Source organism: Patella vulgata, chromosome 2 (genome assembly GCF_932274485.2).
Source record: "Patella vulgata chromosome 2, xgPatVulg1.2, whole genome shotgun sequence".
NCBI classification, from domain to species: Eukaryota; Metazoa; Mollusca; class Gastropoda; family Patellidae; genus Patella; species Patella vulgata.
The window spans coordinates 46,399,299-46,422,163 of record NC_065880.2 but is presented as its reverse complement, the minus strand read 5'-3'; the positions used below and the strand labels follow the sequence as shown (position 1 = coordinate 46,422,163).

The window sequence follows — 22,865 nt, the reverse complement described above, 5'->3', positions numbered from 1 at the left end:
GGGACAAGCACTAGGCAAAACTGCCAGGGTATCACTAACTGGCCACCCAACTGTTGTCTACCAGCTTATTGCGTGCTAGCTTGACTGAGGGAGCGATTGTTATTTCTTGGACAAATGGTTAAGTGGATTTGGTAACACCGAGGAGTTTCAACGTACAAAAGACTCGGCAATTAAACGGCGGAAAAAGAAGTTGACAGAAAATAATTAAGAATTTACTTAGGTCTCAATATGTATGGTAAATGGATGTAGTAAGTAATGAAAAATACATTCTGAAAAATGGAACCTCCCTCAATGAAGCGAGGAGACAGACATGACCGCTAGCATCAGTTTATTTATAGTTTGAGGTATCTCCCCGCGTATGCAAAGGTTTGAGAGAGATTTGAATCAAATTTTTGATAAATTAATTAGTTTGAATAGGTTTCTAGTCCAAATATAGCATCAAATCAGTAGGTATTTGTACGCGGGTAAGTATCTTTATGGAAAAATAAGCACCGATTGTTGTGAATCAAACCTCTAGGACGTATAAAAAGGAAAATAAGGATAAAGGACACTCAAACTTCTGAAAAACAAAATAAGTGAATCGGTTGGTAGCACATATTTGTGATGAAATAGTTTTAGAGATACCGAAGAATCATATAGAACGTAGTCTTATACACACAGGATTTCCGTTTGTATGCATTATAGCATGATATATAATGATTTAAACTGAGGAATCAATACATCGTACCAAGAACAGTAATATTATTGAATCTCTGGTATTTCTTTGGGACACGACGCAGATCTGATTTACTGTTATGTCAGAGGAGGAGGAATTTTAAATAAACCAAAGAAAGAAAAATTAAATTCGACAATTTGATTATGTTGTTTCGTTCCCTAAAATCTGTATTGTATGATAGCTGATTGGTATCATGTCGTGATGTCGTGGTGTCACCCTTCATAAGGCGACAGCCCGATGTCGTGATGTCGTGGTTTCTCCATGTCGGTGGTGCAGGACAAGCGGCCTGTCAAAGAACAGTGTCTAGTATTGTAGATGGGACAAAAAACAAACAAGCTCCTGTGAACACACTGGCGTGCGCATAAAAGAATCCTTCCATTGAAAAGTTCCGTCATATCACTCTGCATTGCTGTATTTTTATTACTGACTAAAATTTGCAGATGAAGTTTCTTCCTGTTATCTTTATATTGTGTGTCTATATAACGTGTGACGAGCTGTATTTAATATATAAATCAAAATGTGCTCCTACGTTGCTCTTAATTTTAAAAAAAATATGTTTAAATTCCCAGATGGAAATATAAGAAACGTTTGGCGAATATCAAACCAGTTAACAACGATAACGTGAATTTCCACTGTAGCTATCTTGAGTGATGGTATATGATTATCAGTACTAGAGTAATCATCATGTCCCGTATAGGTTTTATCAGTAGGTATCCTGTCCGGTAGAGCAATGTCAGTACTAGAATAGGTATTCTATCCTGTAGTGCATTATCAGTACTCAGTATTCTGTAACCGGTACTAGACAAGAGTATGTATCATGTCCCTTAGTATAGAAGACAGAGTAGGTATATATCATGTCCCGTTAACTTTGTTAGAGATAGCGGAATCTTCGGTGTAAAATGTAACGACGGGGGGAGGATACAATTTAAACTTTTACGAACCGACCAGAAGCCATATTCATTTTAGCCCTTAGCATATGAGACGATGAAAACATAACGTTTGATTTCTCTATTGATGAACCCTGTATTCTACTCTTTGTGTCTGGTCGGAGAACTCATCACGCGTTACTGTTATTTCTTCAATATCAAAGCTAAGTAATAATGCTGTAGACCAATGAAATTAAATGACACTGGATTTAACTTCCTGCTATTATTTTATTGACCGGTGGTTACCCAACATTTCAGCATTCAACATTGTATGCGATACATTTATATTTATATTATTTAAATGGCATTTAGCATTTAGGACAAAATCATGTAACACACTATATGGAATAGCAATTACTATCGTTTATTGCACTGCAACGTTTCAACAAGATTTCACAAGTCGTTATCAAGCATATAACACAAATAGATAAAATAAAATGTGAAAATATGAATATATATATTACAAACATCAGTGTGAACTATCCAATGGAATGCAGGGGACGTGAACACGAGTAGTTGTCACTAGCTATGGGTGAAACAACGTTACACAGTCGTACATACTGTGATTAGCTAAATATTCGTGACATCAAGTGATTTTCGGAAATCAGTGGGGATAAAGGACATCCCATCGGTAAACCATGGATCTGTCCATAATAGTTTTTTCCCCATGTGAAATATGTGGATTCCAGGCATTGCTTGATCAAAGGAATAATTGTATCAACTTGTAGTGATGTATCGGGTGGGGGGGTAAAATATCTCGGAGGGGGGGGGGGGTGACATCTGAGGTTGGTCGACTTATGCACGTAAGTTGATCGTGGTACACAAGAGTCGAATTAAACTCGAAATTTCGACGCTTTCTCGACGACCCCCCCCCCCCCCATTGGAAGAGGACCCGCAACTTAAGAATCGAGATTCAAAGTATGGGGCACCGCTGTCCACTCAACTAGCATAGTAGAAATTTTGGATGTGATTTTCGAAACAACCTGAACCTAGCTCCCTTACTATAACGTCCATAACCCTGACTTGGTGACATTACTAGCAAAAACATGGTGTCAGAAATAATGGATAGCTATTGTGCAAGAACTGACATTATTCAATTACTTTATGACACAAAATTTCTAAGATCAATGACTTTTATTCCTTTGCTCCGCATCTCATAAATAAGTCATAAAAATAAATCGTTGACATCATATTCCCAGGAGCCAAGAAAAGAGAAAATAATTCAAGATCTGGAATATTTTAAGTTATTATCATACAGTGCACCTTGATGATATTTATTTTAACTTGAAACCTAGAATCAAGTGAATTTAATAAATGTCTTTCATTCTACTAAATATTGTTTAAGTTATCTCCTCTACATAGATGTCAAAGATATTTTCAACAAAAAGGAACCCTGTTGTTTACAAATTTACAGCCCAAGTTGTTTTGTTGTTATGGGAACCTATTGTTATAAATGTGGCGATGCTTCCATATTGATGATAAAATATATACTTGTACATACTATGAAAATAGGATAACATATACGTTACATATATAACAATGTAAAAGGTAAACGAACCGTGATTTTTTGTCCCATCCAAACGGCCAGGCACACTTTTTTTGTCAGCCCCTGACTAGCGAGAACCCTGCTGAAAAACACCTGAAAAGCTCACGGTACTACTAATATTAAAATTTAGGAGAGCAGAGGAATTCCAACCCTCGAGAGGTTTTTTTTATGTGCAACTAACTACTGGGCGCCATCCCCACTCCACCTCCCCCCACTCATTTTAAACTCATTAGACCTCTTTGATTCGGTTTCATTAGAATGCATATATTGATTTGTTCTTTGGACCGGCAAGCTGTCTTCTTTGAAAATGTTACGTCTATAATGTTGAGATAAACATTATCCAAAATTGAAAGTGAAATTAGTAAACAAGCTGACTACCACTTAATCTTTTGAAAGTCTGTCGTATCACTAATCGATATAACACATCAGATCAATCCAATTCAATACTTTATTTTGACATAAATCAATGAGGTTTAACTCCTTTAAGTATCTTCCACATGAACGTCATTAATCAGTATAGTAAATAATGTCTTCGTATTGTAATTATTGTAATACAGGGTCACAGATTCATCATCACAGAATGGTCATATTTAATACATATCCTGTCAACTTAGTGTTAAAATTAACGACTTGTCCTTCGATGTCATTATTCTCTGTTTAGTTAAATCGGGAAGATGAACTAGCAAGTCTTCATCATTGTATAAAGAAGCTAGACAATCACTCCCACAGTATTGTCCAGCAGTTTTTAATCAAAATATTTTAATCATGAATGTTGACCTTTAAATAGAAAAATCCATACATTATTCAAACACGGCGCTTTGGGTCTTTTCATATAATGTGACTTAAAGGTACATAGCCAATTTTGCTAGATATTTACCTATTAATTTATTTTAGGCTCTACAGACCAATGTTTAGAGTTAGCAAAGCTCCCCCGATTAAAGGGCCGTGGTGGATCAACGAGTGAGGCGTTGACAAGTGATGGCCGAGAAAATTCCAGGGGATATTCTTGCCTGGTTTACCATTATCAATTCACTTTAGGTTATCCACGTATTCATTCCTCAAATCAAATACCCTGAAATCTCACCTACATTTTTGTCTATTCCAAAATTTATTTCGGATCGTTCTTAAATGTTATAAGATGTACTGAAATCCCTCTCTGGTCATTGCCTGATTGACTTCCAACACTTGAGCTTTTGAGGGAGTGTGTCTATCTTCACGTCCAATCAAATCTATCCCAAGTATAGCAACATATATATGATACAGCCCTTCGTTCAATCTGAGGTATTCCCTAAAACTTTGGACAGTGATTTAAGGTATTAAAACGGTGAAAGTATTGTTTGTCTCCAAACAGTATTGTTTACATTGTATTCGTTTTGATAGCCTCGTTTGTCACGCAATTAGTTTTTCTGTAATATTCTGCTATGCACTCGTTAATTGGGTATAATAAAATCGTGAGTCATGACCTAATGTTATATAAACATATTTGGTCCAATTTGGAGCTCTGTTTAAAGCGTAATGATATTGTTAAGCAGTTACCTATTGGATGTTAATCGGACTATTGACCAGTCATAATTTGGAACAGAAATTTGCTTCCATTACAGCAGTGTCAAAGATACATTATGGGAGATTTTTACAGAGAATTGGCCATTCTTGCTATAACAATTCAAAAGTAGATGATGAAAGAAGAATATTTTGAAAATTTCAGTCAAATTACTTTATTCTGAACATAGTTATCAACTTTGTAATATTTGACTAGAAATGGTAGTGAAATGTGCCTTCACCGTGGCTGATCGTTTGATTGACAGGCGTTAACTCCACCTACATATCTCGATTATCAAGTAAAGTTTTCAATGGCATGCGCAAACGCTCTACAGCGGCCTCGCTAAGTACACTCTATCATTTAGCCTCGATCTAACTGACGTATTCTCATCAGGATGCGCCATATTTGAATTAATTGATAAGTGAAATCCTATTTAAATCCGAGCTGTAGCCGAGCCATCCGTGGGTCTACAGAGTTGATTTTGGGCTTGTTGTTTAAATAAAGATCTAATTTATAATTTCTATAACATCTGAAGCCTAAATTAAGACTTGCAATAATCAGATTTTGCTCTTGCATAATGTATGTAAAGTCCTTTACATTGACCAAGTGTTTCCATCAAGGCCAATTAAATAAAAATAATTCCTTTTTAATAAAAAAAAATAATTCCTTTTTAATAAAAAAAAATAATTCCTTTTTAATAAAAAAAAAAAATAATTCCGTTTTAATAAAAAAAAAAGAAGTTATTTTTAATAAAAAAAAATGAACTGTTCTTTGAAAATACAAAAAAAGTAGTTTCTTTTTAACTGACCAATCAAATTCATGTAAAGCGATATCAGAAGATATCGCAGTAGATTATGAAATTTATCACAAAAGCGATATCTACTGTAGAATGTATTATTGGGTGATAAACTAGTTTAAAAAGGTGTTTAAATTAGACTCAAAAGAACAGTGGTCTATTTGTAAACTTTATTTCTATTATTGCTTTAAACAGTTTATTATTTCTATATTAAGAATTGTTTGAAAAGCAGACTGCAAGATATTATTATTCTAACAAATGGAGTTCAATAACATTGTCTAAAGCTTTACAGTTTTCACATTTCATTTTATATCTGAACTAAGTTTATGGTGAACTATTTATTCCATTTGAAGAAATGGTGCTGTTTATTTTATTCCTTGATAACTACGTTGCGCCTTAATTTTATTACTGAAAGAATATCCGTTAATTACTTTCTTTCAGACAAATTATTTTATTCCTAATTTAGTTTTCAATTTTAAGATATAAGTGAAAGAAAACATCAGACTACATTAAAACAATATTAATAGTCTGCACACGACGAACGTGTTATTTTCAAGAAGTTAACTTATTGGAATTTCAAATTGTATTTTGTTGGAGAACGGATAATAGTTCCTTGGTAACTGATTAATGTGATTTGAAACGGGGTGTATTTCCATGAAAGTGTCAAAATGGCGAGTAGATATTGCACATAAAACATGAAAAATGATGAATGCATTGAAATAACGTGATATTCCGAGATTTGTGAAGAAAAATGGCGATTTATGTTAGAGTTTTAATAAGCACTCAAACATGTTGAAACCAATGAAATGACAGTGGTAATATGATTCGATATGTCACAAAGGCTGAAATATTGGTTTGTGAAATCGTGAATAGCTAGTCATCTAAGCAGCTAAATAGTTCCGCGCGCAAAGCTTGCGTGTTACTAGTAATTTATTAGCCCAGTCGGAGCACAACAGTAGGGCGTTAAACCCAATTTCATTTCGATGAAAGGGGCTTCTTACAAAAATTGAAGTAGTATCAAATGTTCTGGGAAGACTAAGCAGAATCTGCCTCTTGTGTGACACGTTATTGGTTATTACTTTTAGCCATATGGAACGACAGTTTGGCTTTGATTCGAGAAGGTGTAGCTTCTTGCTAGTAGCTAAGATTGGTATGTGCGTGTGTACTATCACATAATTAAAGGTACAATTCGTAGATGAATACATAACAAGACCAACTGGATTTAATTATTAAAAGATGCATGATCTAATGTTTACAAGTACAGACATGTATTACCAATTATCCCATGTGATATGTTGAGCAACCTGGGCATTAAAAGTGTAATATTATTTATACCGTACACACATGTATTACCAATTATACCAAGTGATATTTAGAAAAACAAGGGTATTGAGTATTATATTCTTTATATTGTTTAATACCACAAACATGTTTTACCAATTATCCCATGTGATACATAGTGCATGTTTGATATTAAAAGTGAGAGAGAAAGAGAAATGGGGTTTAACGTCCACTCGACACAAACTAAGTCATTTCGTCACTAACATACGGTTTATTTTTTATTTCAATAATTCGCTTGCGCGTAGGGGTCTTTAGCAGTGGGAGGAAACCGGGGGACCCGGAGAAAACCCACGAGGTTGGACAAGCGACCCTACTCCTTGTCACGTACAACCGGGGATTCGAAACCACGCCAGTTGACTCAATGACAGGCTTTATGATACAGCACGCACGTGCTAACCATTCGGCCATCCAACCCCCGGATATTAAAAGTACAGACACGTATTACCAATTATCCCACGGCGAAATTTAACTCATAACACACTGTACGGCGTATGGCTGTCTTTATTAGCCCAGTCGGGGCAAAACAGTCGGACGTTATAAACAACAGTTCATTTCGTTTTCGGTTTTAACTAATTTGAAAACAATGTCTATAGGCATAAATACATGTAGGTGAACTATCAAATTCTGAGATTATTGGTAAAACTGATCGAATCTTTGAAATAATTTACATGTGTATTGTATTACATTGTGGCGTATATAACACCTTTACGTTGCCCAAAATCTGACATCCGGTCATTTTATCTAACATAGAAAGATAAACTTTTCTCGAAAATAGAGTTCTACTTTGCTCTCAAAGTCACTCTTAGACACACCAGTTATAAATTTTAGCACATTTTGTCAAAAGTAGATTCATACACAGGCGCCTGTAACGGGGAAAATATTTCAAAAATAACATCAAGCTATCTAAGTATATGTTTAAATCTGTTACGTCCATGTTCGTCAGCGATATTATCAATCAAATCAGTTATTTGGTAATCTCGCTTACGAACATGGACTTAACAGACTTTAGACATTATACTTACACTGAAAAAACACTTGTGTTGGATCTCAACACAAGTACCTGTGTTAAAACTAATCTACACAAGTTATGTGTTGTTTTGCATTGCATTAACACAAACTTGTGTCGATTTATAAAATCTTGTGTGTTTTTTCATATCATTAACACAAGTAATGTGTACCTTCCACGATTTGTTGTCTTTTTAAGAAAAAAACTCCATACAAAGTCTGAATTCGGGAGTCGTCAAGTTTTAAGAAAAGTAATAAAGGGCTTAATTCACATCTCGAAAATCACATACTGTTCTTCACTGGAAGGGAGTGAGTACCAATTAATCAGACAATTGCCAGACAGACTTGAATGTTAATTGGTGTTAAGTTGTCTGTATAGTTAAAATGTCTGTCTTTTTTTATTGACCCAATAAACTGATAGACCAAATGAATATATAGTGTACATGTGATTTTCAGCACCCTGGTGTTTTCGAAAATTGATTCAATGTGCAATGAACAAAAAAAATGAGTAAAACTCTTAATAATGTAATTGGTTGATGTAATCGAAATTGGACAGTATTGGTTAACTGAAAAGTAACCAATCAAATTTAATTGATCATCCACGTGTATCTCATAATCGACTTATTGATATAATGGTTCTCCAAGTTATCTATACTTTTTGTCTGCGATATCACTTCGGTGGAAGCGGACGTAAAATACAACTAACTAAGAAGAAGTATCAAAACTTTAGTCATTGCGACAAATTCTTTCTTTGATATTATATCAGCGACATTCAGTTAGATGTAGTGACGTTAGCATCAACAGAGTGCTTTAGCCGTGATATTTTTAAAAAAAATATTATAATGGTCACATAGAATACCAGACCGCAGGTTTGTAAATTTTTACAAAAAATGTATTTAATTTAGCATGTATATATTGCTTCTATGTATATAATAATTCGTTTCGTTTAAAACAGTCAGATTTAGAACCACTGCCACTGACTGCACCGGAATTCTATTTATATAATGGCGCCACAAAGAAATCTTTTTTGATGTGTTCTAAAAGTGTTCCGCTAATTCAGCAATCTAATGATTCTGTCTTAATTTTTCTGAAATCGTGCTTAATTATTATTAGCTAATCGGCGCTACACCGTTGTTCAAATACTTATAATTGCAAGAAACCCCCGACCAGGACCAGCAGGTAAGAATCTGTCTTGATTTTATAGTAATGCCCGGTTGCAATTATTGGCCGCCATCTTTGATTTTTATAGACGTTCGGGCCAAAAAAAAGGAGAAATGTATATCCAGACATGGACTATAGCTAGATACTAACTTTTGTGTTAGTTGTTTATTTGAAATGTAATCTTAATATTTCTGTAAAAGAAAAAAACAACAACAAACAAATCAGCCTTTTTTTTTATATCAATGTCATCAATGTGTAGGCCTAATAATTAGACTTTCAATGATTCAGAAGTTTCTCTACAGTTTCGTTATTTTTTTTCCAGTCATTGATGTTAGCATGTACTACACAAAGAAAAACAGGTAACAGAATTTCATTTCCTTTTAATATATTTTTTATATAATGGCCAATAATTGTTATTGTATGTAACAGGAAAAGTATTTATCTCTGTAGAGAGAGGGCGAGTAAATGGGGTTTAAAATTCACTAAATTCACTTGACACAAACTATGCCATTCATTTCCTTGTATTAAATTGGTCGAATCAAGTAGGCCCATGCTTTATGTCCTAGAATCAAGTAGGACGGGTTTTTTTCTTCCGTTTCCGCCCTTTTCCTGAACACTGTCTCATTCTATTGCCATCTGTGTATGTTGTGTTATATTAATTCTGCATAAACCTAGAGTTGTTGTTAGTGTTTGTCGGATAGATCCTTTATACTTACTGGCGCTAGGTAATTTTGAGGCTAATATTGTTCAATTTTATTTGAATGATTTGCTTGCGCGTACCGTAGGAGTGTATTAGAAACAGTGTTCGCGCAGGTTCGAGAACGGCTGAAGAACATGAAAACACTTTCATGAGTCTCGAACATGAGAGAACGGTATCCATGGTAACAAGATGAATTAAATTTATACAATCTGTTACGATAACTTGTTTGGTATTGACTTCGCTATTAAGCATACTTATGATAAATTATGACTCCGTTTTACTCCTTTTCAATTCTTTGGATGACGATTACATCACCTTTTGATACGCCCACATGGAAATGTGGTCGCATATTGTCATCGCCCTCGTCCGTAGGTTTGTCCGTCGTCTACAGACCTGATTATTTTGAAATTGATATGTTGTTTATTTTAATGAGATGAATCCTATTTAATTTCAATAATTTCCGTTAGTTTCTTCTGGAGTTATGGCCCTTGTTTCACTTTGTGAAATTCATTTGCATCTTTTAAATTAGTAAAACGAAGACGTCTATTAAATTTCTGCGATTTCCGTGAATTATGTCTAGAGTTGTGGCCCTTGTTTCACTTTTTCGAACCTTGTGAACGCGCGAACAACAAAATTATCATCCGATTTGTATGCATTATTTAAATTAGTAAAACACAAAACAAAAAAGCTGTCAAATTTCAACAATTAAGGCCCTTGTTTCAGTTTGTAGAACTTTTGTAAACCCACAAACGACAAAAATTATAATCTTTTCTTGTAAATGCCCACATTACCTACAAAAGAATGAATATGCGACAATCCCTGTTGACTGAGCAAACGATTAAACTGCTGTGGGCATATGTTTCGTTGCCTGGCAACCTAACTTATTTGATGTTATACTGGCCACATACTACATCCAATTTTCGAACGGTATTAAACTTTTAAATTAATAAATGCACCCATGATGCTGTTTTCTCAGCAGTTATCGATACGTCGACCATGTTTGTTCTCCCTCACACCAGCTATGAGGTAGTGTGGGATTTGAGAACGGGAACGTGTTCGTGAACGCATTCCAGACTGCTCAAGTCCGACAAGAACCCCTTCTCCGTCCGTTCTCTGCACCGGAACACTGTTTCGAATACACCCTAGGGGTATTTAGCAAAGGGAGGAAACCGGAGGACCCGGAGAAAACCCACAAGGCTGGACAGGCGACCTTATTCCTAGTCACATTCAAGTGGGGAATCACATAATAATTGCCTATTTCAAATAAGATATTTGCATATAAAGAAAGTAGGCCTACAGCCTCTTTCAAATGTGATATTTGCATATAAAGAAAGTACAAACTTAAATCGTCAGTGCTGGATAAACTAGCCAAAGGATTCGGCTGAATCAATTGGCGCTAAACTTCACCTAGTTTATCCACTGACATACGCCCGAATCAAACATGTTTAATATATTTGGTCGAATTGTATTTGAGTGGTGTGTCCGGCTGTCCGCTTCGCCGAAGCATTAGCCAATCACCACTCATTTATATCGAGTGGGTATCACCAATTGGACCTCAGGTTTTGTGTTCCATTGAAACGACTAGAAATGAAATGGGGTTTAACGTCCTACTATTTTGCTCCGAACTGGGCTAATGAAGACAGGCATACACCACACAGTGTGCTATGAGGGAAATTTTGCCCGGACAGCGGCACTGCGGTGTATCGAATTCCAACTGTCAAGGGATCTTTTACGTGGACGCCAACGTGTACACGGGACCTCGTTTTTTCGTATCATCCGAATGACTAGACAACTGTCCTTGTCAGGCCCTCCATCCTGCATCACTGACAAGGGGGAACCACGCCGGAAAATCTGGGTGAACTTTCTCGGCCAATGCAGGGATCGAACACCCGACCTCCAGGCTAGCGAGCCAACGTCTTACCCACTAAGCCACCATGACGACTAGACAGGGAATCCATGCTGAAAAATCCAAATGAGCTTTCTCGGTCAACACTGGGAGCAAACCTGCAACCTCCCGGGTAGCAAGCCAGTGCCTTACACACTAAGCCACATGGCTCTCTTCTAATTACTGTGACAGTCCAGTCACATGACAAACAAGGGTTATTAAAACAGATTTTCACGGCTTCGGTAAGATCTTCGGGATTCAAATGGTTTTAGATATCACACAGTTTGTATATGGTAAGGTATCTTAAACAGTTAATTACATGTCACATATTTATATTTTTCAGTTTCCATATTAGATGCCATAGCAAATCAAAGATCATATAATAAAATAAGTCAAAAAACCCAAATATGGGAAAAAAAGAGCTGAAGAAATGGTGATTTGAGCACCTATGATTTCTCATAGTTGTTTTTTGAGGGTGAGTGTTCAATTCTAATAGAAAAGATTGTTGTTGTGGTATTTTAGAATCTCACCATAATGTGTTTGGCACAATATAGCCCGGTTGGAGCTGATGTGACATAAACCTTAATTTCATTTTAATATTTTGAAATTTAAAATTCAGTTTAGTATAGTAAAACTGTGAAGTACATGTATGTGCACAGACAGAATCTTACTTATGTCCAGATACATGTAGATATGACTATCTCATCTGTGGGGACCTACGGTGACCAAGTGGGTTAGACACTGGTTCGCATATTTTAAGGTCGCGGGTTTGCAGTAAGACAATGCAGAACGGAGGGCCTTACAAGGACAGCTGTCTAGTCGTTCAGATTGAACAAAAAAACGTGGTCCCGTGTACACATTGGCGTGCATGTAAAATAGCCCCTGGCAGTTAGAATTTGATACAAGAGTAGGCCTTAGGGTCACGGTACCCGGCAAAATTTCTCTCATAGCACACTGTATGGCATATGCCCAACCTCATTAGCCCAGTCGGAGCTGAACAGTAGGACGCCGAACCCCATTCCATTTCATTTTTTTCATTTTGTCTCATCTGTGACAAAGCAAACCAACACATTACAATGCAATGTAATTAAATTAAAACTTTCATCTTTTAACTGTCGAGTCGATTTAAGTCAACTAATACATAGTATGTTTTTTTTCTCCGTTAACTACATCAGAAAGATCAAGACAGTTGAAAATGGCTATTCATATTATGGAAACTTTTTCTCACAGAGCTTGATAATCAGGTAAAATGTAAGTAACATACATATTTGTATTTTTAATCATCAACTAGTTCTATACACTTGATTGGTAATCTAGTTATTCTTCTTGGGGAAATACCTAGGACTCTCCTATTCAAGTCTTGGCATTCTTGATTTTTGACAATCACATCCATTGATTTTCTTCAAGTTGTGATAGACCCTATGTGTATTTTTACAGTAAATAGCAGTATAAAATTGATGGACAATATTTTACTTTTCAAATAGATTTTAATAGGTAATATCCAATTTGTTGTCGATGGAAATAAAATATAATAATCTGCCTTGGTCTGTTACTGGACAAGACACAATAAGTGTTACCCAAAGATGAAACAAAATAGAGACTCAGTCTCGATGTGGCAAAATAAATTGTTTATTTAAACATTGTGAACCATAAATAGTAAGAAAGTATTCTTATTGCCTACTTTTTATTTTTTAGGCTGGAAGATTATTTGATGTATGATAACAAGAGATCCCAAGCATCAATTTATTTTAAAATTCTGGAAAAGAATGCATTTGACCCAATTTTTGAATATTTATTTTTTGTTTTTACTGTTAAATATTCTTCCCAAACACAATTAGATTTTAATTCTCTACAGAAATTTATGTATAATATAGAATGTAAGGTGACATATTAATCACTTAGAATTTGGTCGGAAATCATAAAGTATTTAATAGGCATAATCTAGAAACCAAATGTAGATCAAATATACCCAAAATTACAAAATACCTTGACCTACATTAAGGTGACTTTCCCTTGCTTATGAAATGAAATAGGGTTTAAGATCCTACTTTTCTGTGTTAATATGGTGATTCTGCCCTACAACCTACTCTTATATCAAATATTTCAACTGTCAAGGGTTGTTTAAATGGAACCCAGGAGGGCCGAATGGTTAACACACGCACATTGGATCAGAAGGTCTGTCATTGAGTCAGATAATTCAATTGTCAAGGGTTCTTTAAAGTAAACGCAGTGGGGGTAGTTTCAATTCCGGGCTTATACCCAATTATCCCTTGCCATGTCCTACACTACTGACGTGTGGGAACTATGTCGGAAAATCCAATTGAAATTTCTCGGCCAATGCCTTATACTCACTGAACCACAGTGACTCCTCCTTGCTTTTGACTTGTGATTATTTATATATATTTTGTACATATTATTTAATGTTTGCGATTTTCTCTGATATTTTTTTATTTTTCAATCCTGTAATCTTGATGCTTTGCTCCTTTTATGTACAAAATATTCATTTTGTTTGTTGTTTTTTTTAATGAGGAAAAGGTTCTACATCATTTTATTACTCCTGCAAAATAGTGCATTTTTCTTTTGTTAGTTTTCTGTGTATGCTAGTTATTTCTAGATGCCTCACAAATCACTTGTAATATGACTTTGTAGCACTTTTCAGTTTCTGAAAGTATTTCAATTTAGTGCATAATTAATCTAATTAGGGCTTGGTTTGGATGTTATTAAATTTAGATATATTTGAATTATATATTTTTGGGGTATGGGGTAGGGATCTTTCTTTTCTCAGTTCTTGTTTTCGGGTAAAGAAAAAATTAAATAGCTACTTTGTATTTTGTGATGTGGGGGGGGGAGCAAAGTATAACAAAATTTTTATTAGTATTAGAATTATATCTCTGTTTTTCTGTTAACATTTCAAATGATGTCTATTTAGTTTTGATTTGGTGGTGTTAATTTACTTTTTCCTATCATTTTATGAATAAATGATAATTTAACAAATAAAATTATTGTTACCTCATTTATCAAACTTTACAGGTTAAACAGAGCAAAAGGGGTGGGGGCTGCATGGGAAAGATTGCTAAATTAAGGGAAAATAAAACACAAGTTTTGGTGGTGGTTATACACAAGTTTTTATGAAACCACACAAGTTTCAGAAATTTCAACACAAGTTTCAGAAATTTCAACACAAGTTTCAACACAAGTATTGTGTAGATTTTCACACAAGTTGCAACACAAGTTTGTGTTGTTTGGTAAATTTTAACACAAGTCTTGTGTTGTTTCAACATTTAACACAAGTTTGTGTTGTTTCAACACAAGTTTGTGTTGTTAAATAGAGACACCTAACTTGTGTTGAAAACAACACAAGTTTGTGTTGATTCAACACAAGTTTTTTTTCAGTGTAGTCATAGCTTAATGTTATTTTTGAAATATTTTCCACGTTACAGACGCCTGTGGATTCATACTGATCGATTAGATATAGTCTTGATTATACAAGTCTAAAATACATCATTTAAAGCAGGGGTGACAAACTTATTTCGATTCAGGGGCCACATGAACTAAAATTTTACATCAAGTGGGCCAGAGATATACAAAAATATCAAGATAAAGAAAACTGTATTAATTTATTTGCCTAAAATCGTTATATATTATAATGCAATACAATACTTTGAAATGGACCAAATTAGCCATTTATTTTTAATTTTACACTTTAGAAACAACCGCAAAAACATTGTTAACATTCGGAAACTTTTAATTTAAACTCTCTGACAATAATAGTTATTTATTGACACGGTAGTTTGTTGTAATTTCTTCCACGGGAAACACTTAAACCCTTGGTGGGTCGGATTTGGCTCGCTGGCCTCATGTTTGACACCCCCGATCTAAAGTCTTCGTATTGAATCTTGATGGATGATTCAAGACAAAAATATGTCACTTTATCACCGAGTTCTCTATTATTCTAGTATTTCTCTATGAGTACATGTTTGAGCAAGCATTCTACAATACAGAAATGAATAGTTTTCTTGAAACCTAAATATGTCTCTTTAACAGTCTAATCACGCTTTCATTTGTTTGATAAAATTCTATCAGAAAGAAGCACGAAACGATTATTTTCTCTCTCTTCGTCTTCACTACCCTATCTAAATGTTTGCTTAGTCTAACAGTTCAAATAGTTGCCTATAATTGAAATTGTGAGAAATGGATAATTGCAGACTTTTTTGTCTAACTGATTAATAGAAACCCAAACTTTCACGTTTTATATTTCACTTGGTTTTACTTAATGTTGAAATTGACTGATATTGACAAATATAATACAATATACGAGTTAAATAATAAATTAGACATTTGATTCTGTGTGTGATCATTACACCGACTCGTCACGTATTGTTTTTAGTTAATGGAAATGAAATGAAATGAAATGAAATCGGATTTAACGTCCGACTGTTTTGCTCCGAACTCGGCTAATGTGGGAAATTTTGCCCGGATAGCGGCACTATGGCCTACCCTTATATCGAGTTCCATCTGTCAATTAAAGGATCTTTTACGCCAATGTGTTCACGGTTTTTCGTCCCATCCGAACGACTAGACAGCTGTCCTTGCCAGGCAGTACGTCCTGCATCACTGACAAGGGGGGTGGGGGGACCACGCCGGAAAATCTGGATGAACTTTCTCGGCCAATGCAGGGATCGAGCACCGGACCTCCAGGCTAGCGAGCCAGCGTCTTACCCATTTAGACACCGTGACCCGCTTTAGTTAATGGACTATTTATGTTAGAGTTATGTTTTGTCAGTAGAACCATTATGCAAATCTTGGATACAGATTAGAAACAGACGACGTAATCTTATTTAACTGTTTTTATATCTCTGGTATAGACACATACCATAACTCCTGCGACAACATAACTCCTGTTTTATATAATTCACGCTTTTTACCTGTTAAATTTCGAATTGATTTTAAGATTTTATTACTTACTTTTAAGTGTTAAAATAAGTTAGCTCCTGTTTACCCCTCAGGTCTTTTAGAACTGTATACACCTGGCCGAACATTACGTACATCAGATAAACTACTTTTAAAGCCCAAAACTGTTCAACTAGTCTCTTATGGTCAGCGTTCTTTTAGTTATCAAGTACCTGTTTTATGGAATAATCTACCATTTAGTTTCAGATGTTGTACATCTCTAAACAACTTAAAACACATTTATTTAATCAGGCTTTTAACTGTTAACATGTCCATAATCTTGCTGTTTATTTATGATTGCATTGTCACTTTGTGAAGTGCCCCTGAACATTTTATATGAAAGGGCGCACTATAAATATGCTGTAATAATAATAATACTATTTATTGAAGAGATTCTTGCAAAAAAGACGTAAAATAAAAAGGAAATGTGGTCTTATTCCTACGAGGAGACTGAAAATACATTTGATATTATGTCCTTGTAGACGTATAACAAAATGGTGCTACAAATGATGGCTGGATTACATTTCAAGGTGGCTACCATAAATTTTAAAATAAATGCTAGGAAATCAGGTCAATAATATCCAGGAATACATATCAACAATGACATTTTCCAAACAGTGAAAAATGTTATCGTTGGATTTGTAATTACGTAGTCCGATATACAAGGCTTCTAAAAACTCTCAGTATATTGAAATACCCAAGAACATATCAAACAAACATGAAAAAAATCTTTTGCTTGAAAATCATTAAATAAACTGTTTCCGTGTATTCAGATTTTATACGTTTCACAACACATGGTAATGAATCATTACAAAATTTGTCAATAATAGCTCACACGATCAAGGGATGCAAACTAATTTCCATGTTAAGAATATAAACCATTGAATGGCAGTTATTCGTGCTAGTATTCTTAATATAGTAATCTTCTAAATCAAAGACATAATGTCCACAATGCAGTCGACGGATCCATTTGTTGCTGATTTCTTGCAATGTCTATGTTAGTTTGTCTTATCCGCAGGTTTGTCTTTTGTGTGTAGTGCGGTTCTCCTGCACTACTATTGGATATGTTGATACTGATTCTTTATGATAAACCAGTTTACAGGGGGGGGGGGGGGTCAAAGGATAAAACAAAGGTGTTTAAATTGGACTCAAAAGAACAGTGGCCTATTTGTAAACTTTTTTTCTATTATTGCTTTAATCAGTTTATTATTTCTATATTAAGAATTGTTTGAAAAGCAGACTGCAAGATATTATAATTCTAACAAATGGAGTTCAATAAAACTGTAAAACATCACAAACCAATATAGCAGAGTAACTGAAGCTTTACAGTTTTCACATTCCATTTTATATCTGAACTGGGTTTATGGTGAACTATTTATTCCATTTGAAGAAATGGTGCTCTTTTTTTTATTCCTTGATAACTGTGTTGCGCTTTAAGAATATCCGTAAACTACTTTTTCCTAGACACATTTATTTCTAATTTATTTTTCAATTTTAAGATATAAGTGAAAGAAAACATCAGACTACATTAAAACAATATTAATACTCTACACACGACGAGCGTATTATTGTCACTAAGGTTAACTTATTTGAATTCAAATTGTATTTTGTGGGGAGAATATAGTATTATTTCCTTGGTAACTAATTAATGTGATTTGAAACGGGGTGTATTTCCATGAAACTGTCAAAATGGCGAGTAGATATTGCACATAAAACATGAAAATGATGAATGCATTGAAATAAAGTGACATTGCGAGATTTGTGAAGAAAAATGACGATTTATGTTAGAGTTTTAATAAGCACTCATTAACATGTTAAAACCAATGAAATGAGAGTGCTAATATGAATCGATCTGTCACAAAGATGATTAATATTGAATAGAGTAATCTAAGCAGCTAAATAGCTTGTGTTTTACTAGTAATTTGTTAGCCCAGTCGGGGAAGAACATTCGGGGTACCCTGGGTATTAAAAATACAGACATGTATTACTGATTATCCCATGTGGTACAAAGAACAGACTGGGTATTAAAAGTACATATATCTACATATATCTATTAGTTATTATCCCATGTGATATGTAGAACAGCCTGAGTATTAAAAGTGCAATATTCCCAATACAATTTAAAGGTACATATTGCTGTTATAGAGTACTAGTATGAATAAATAAGCTCACTGACATAGCGTAGAGGTCTGACACTATCGATCAGTTTTAATATCTTACATATAGATTGGTAATTACTTACTAACAATGTCTGTTTCTCGTCTGCCATCAATTATATATTTATATAATAATATTATATAGGGGTGTTATTAAGTCTTCATAAAATATTTATTTCCAAAACATTTAAGATTGACGTTTTGTCCTTCAAGGTCATTGTTTTCTATTACATGTATTAGTTAGAATCTGGAAGATGAACAACTATGTTTTCATCATATTCAATAACGTCACGCATTATACCATACAATTTCATTCATACGGCTTTTAATCAGATTTTAATCATAAATATATCGATACTATATTTAGACACAGCGATTATAGATTTGCATAAGGTGAAAATAAGGTATTAACTAATTTGAACAAGTATCTATTGGCATAAATACATGAAGGTTAACTATAAGATTCTGAGATTATTGGTAAAACTGCAAACGGTATAACGAATCTTTAAATATAAATTACACGTGTTTTACGCATCGGAGTTTATGAAACTTTCATATTGCCCCAAAAATGACATCCGGTTATGTTATCTACCATGGAAAATGTCAATATAGACAAACTTAGAGGTAGAGGTGTGGTTTGCTCTTGAAGTCACTCTTAGACAAACTAGTTATATATTTTAGCACGTTTTGTCAATAGTACGTTCATACTGATGAATTAGACACTAGTCTTGATTATACACGTCTAAAATGCATCATCTAAAGTCTTCGTATTGGATGATTCAAGACAAAAATATTATGTCACTTTATCACCGAGTTCTCTATTATTCTAGTAATTCTCTATGAGTACATGTTTGAGCTGAACTAAATTTAGCAAAAACAAAAACTCATACATACTAGTGTATATAAGGCGACGTTTCGACGAGTATTCCCTAGTGTCGTCATAAATACACTAGTAGCTGTTTTCCATAAGTATGTGTTTTTGTTTTTACTCTATCTAAATGCCATTTAAAGATTATTATATTTATAGCGTTAAACATATTATTACCTAGACACTCGAGGCGTGCATGGTAACAAATTTATATACTTTCTAATCCATCTGAGTACATGGCCTACATCAATAATTTTAAAGAGACAAGAACGTGGATTCAAGAGATTATTGAAAACACATCTGGTTAAAGAGTATCATGAGACAGTAAAAAAAACCCTATCTTGACATTTTGTTGTCTGCAGACTTTTTGTTGAGCTAGATCATAGATCTTTTTGATGGATTTTAACTCATTATATGCACACTTATTCAGAAGAACAATAATGATTTAAAACAGTCTTTCCTCATTTACCTTTTTTTATATCAGCAATGTAGACAAATATTTGCTGGCAGTTTTTGCATAAAAATGATGACATATGATCAGGGTGGATTAGTGTGGTTTTTAAGATCGGATTCCAAAGTAGGGGAATCTGTCATCACGTTAAACAGTATGAGATACAACATTTATAAAGATGGCAACCTAAACAAGGAAATGAAATGTTATGCTCTGACTGGACTAATGAAGATGGGCATACGCCATAGAGTGTGTTATGACGGAAATTTTGCGCTGTGTCCTACTCTTATATCGAATTCCAACTACCAATGGTCCCTTTACGTGCATGCCAATGTGTATAGGATGTCCTTTGCCAGACCCTCTGCTCTGCACCACTGACAAGTGGGAAACCATGCCCGAAAATTCCAATGAACTTTCTCGGAATTCTGCAATTCGTGTATGTAAAACTGTTCTTGCTATATATATTCATTTATGGCTTCTTATTATATACTATATAAATACTTAGGGTTTTATCATTAAGTCGTCATTTGCTTGATAAAGACGAGAGTACCTTTGCCGAAACGTTGCTTGTAACCAGTGATATTTATTCCATATAATAGTTGTTTTAGTGTGTTACTGTCCAATTGCTTCCATTGCCTTTCTACCTCAATCTGAATTGATTTTAAATAATGCTGATCACGTACAAATGTCTTTCTGATTTAGCTCCCCCATACTTAATTAATACAAATTCGCACTCCAGTTAGTAATCATTTTCAGTTAGTACAACCCAGAAGCATGGGACTTTTTGATGAAAAATTAAACTACAATATTTAAAAGTTCAATCTGTTCATTGGCTTCCGCGTTAAAATCCTAATACTGATGTTCGTTTTCAGCCAATCGAAGGACTGAATCCTTCAACTATTTTAGTTTAAGTTTCAATGAATAAGACCCCAACTACCATCATATGGCGGGAAGGCCTTTTCATTTTACGCACCCCGGGACAAATTATTCGGATTTATAAACCTGTAACGGTAAATCTCTTTGATCTTTGGGGTATATTCTATGCCCGGAATAACTTGCGGTCTGAAAGTCGGGGACGGCTTTGGATATATACATGGAAATTTTGGGTTATTCTCCTGAAAGTTGTTCTTTAAACCTGTAACGGGTTATTCTTCCAGGTTAGGGGGGGGGGGGGGTCCCCATAAGAAAACATGATATAAGGTTTTTCTTACGATAATTCTGGGATATTCTCATCTTGCATACATGTAAACAAAGACGGTTTATAAGCAAGATAAAGTCCTCCACTTCGGTTATGCTGAGGAAGAAAGACTTCAGAAAAAACCCGTGACAGAAAAAACTCGACCTGGCGGGCCTTGTTTTTTTTCTTTTTCTCGGGTTATTTTCTTCAGTCTTTCTTTCCCCAGCATAACCCCAATCTCGTGCTTTATCCTACACATAACAACCTGTTATTATGATTGCATTTGAAAACTTATTTCTTTTAACAAGTGATATATCACTGTATAATGTCCTTTCTTTTTTTCTGATTATTACTAGACAAAGATGTTTTTGTAACTTATTTTATACCATAAATTGTATTTCCATGCATTACTGTCAAGGGCATCTGAACACTTAAGATCAAAATGTACTGTAGGTGAAATAGATCTGATAGTATGGCATATAATAAGAAAAGTCAATGGGCGATTAATACTTTCCCGAAAAAAGGTCAAAACGGTCTTTCGAAAGACATCATCATTGTTCGAGGCAAAGAAAAATTGCAGTAATAAAGCTGTCAGATTTAAACAGTAAGTCAAAGGAAAACATTATTCGTAGCTTTAAAATCATTAAAAACATAATTATTCATAATTTGCTGTACCAAAGGAAGGGTATTTGGAATGAATATTAATACCATGAGAATTTCAAGGGATAAAACGGAAAATGTCAACAGTAAGCAAAAACTTTGTATGAGAAGCCGCATTTTCACATTGCATGCCTAATGTTTGTTAAAATTGATATCATTAATTCTATAGACCAAAAAAAAAGTATCGCAACACCATAATATTTATACGCTTAAGATAAATTTATTACGTAAATAAATATGAAATGAAATGAAAATGAAGGCTCAAGAAAAGCAAGCATCCTTTGCGTCATGAAAAGCATATTTATGGGAAATCAACCACTGCATTGAGGAAAGTTTTAAAATCGTTGTATTACTGTCTGGGTTTCACAATGGGGTTTTGACCACCCATTACAGCGCAAAGACGACCTCTTTTGTCACCTGACCCTAACCATAAGGCTGCACGGTTAGCATGTTACCAAGATCGTCATTATTAGAAAATGGCGTTATAGTTATAGCCAAAAATTCTCGCACCGGAGGAGATTCGCTTGCTCTTGTACATGACGGAAGGTAGAACAGAGGTATTGCGATGTTGGAACATGGCATCCTAGAGCATGTTCCATTTGGTGTTGTCTTTTGTGGAAGCTTCCACTGTTAACAGTCAGAGGTAATCGCAGTGGTCAACGGTACCAAAGAGAGATCCTCGAAAGGGTTGTAATTCTACACTTTAACAATCATCCTCTTCTCACCATGTGCGTGTCGTTGTTGATTTTCTGCGTCTGCAGGCCATTCCTACCCTATCTTGCCCTTCAAAAACGCACGGTAAATTAGCTAATATATAGCGCTATATGCAAATAGGAGTGTTGCGTTACTTTTTTCTCTGTGGGTATATTAAATGTTGTCTGTAAATCAAATTGTAAGATATTTAAACACCAAAATGCTATTTAATAAAACTGTAAAATTGTGCGACACAAACCAATATAGATGATTAAGTGAAACTGTGCAGATTTTA

General features: G+C 34.6%; 1 protein-coding gene and 1 long non-coding RNA gene across 2 annotated transcripts in view; both read left to right on the top strand.

Moving 5' to 3' along the window:
- Positions 1-22,865, top strand: part of LOC126811001 (uncharacterized) — an 82,628-nt gene that overhangs the window by 39,230 nt on the left and 20,533 nt on the right. The gene's annotated exons all lie outside the window — the stretch shown is intronic.
- Positions 9,057-12,867, top strand: LOC126811002 (uncharacterized). Its single transcript, XR_007675350.2, has 3 exons — positions 9,057-9,389; positions 11,959-12,090; positions 12,791-12,867. It is a non-coding gene; the product is annotated as an uncharacterized LOC126811002 (long non-coding RNA).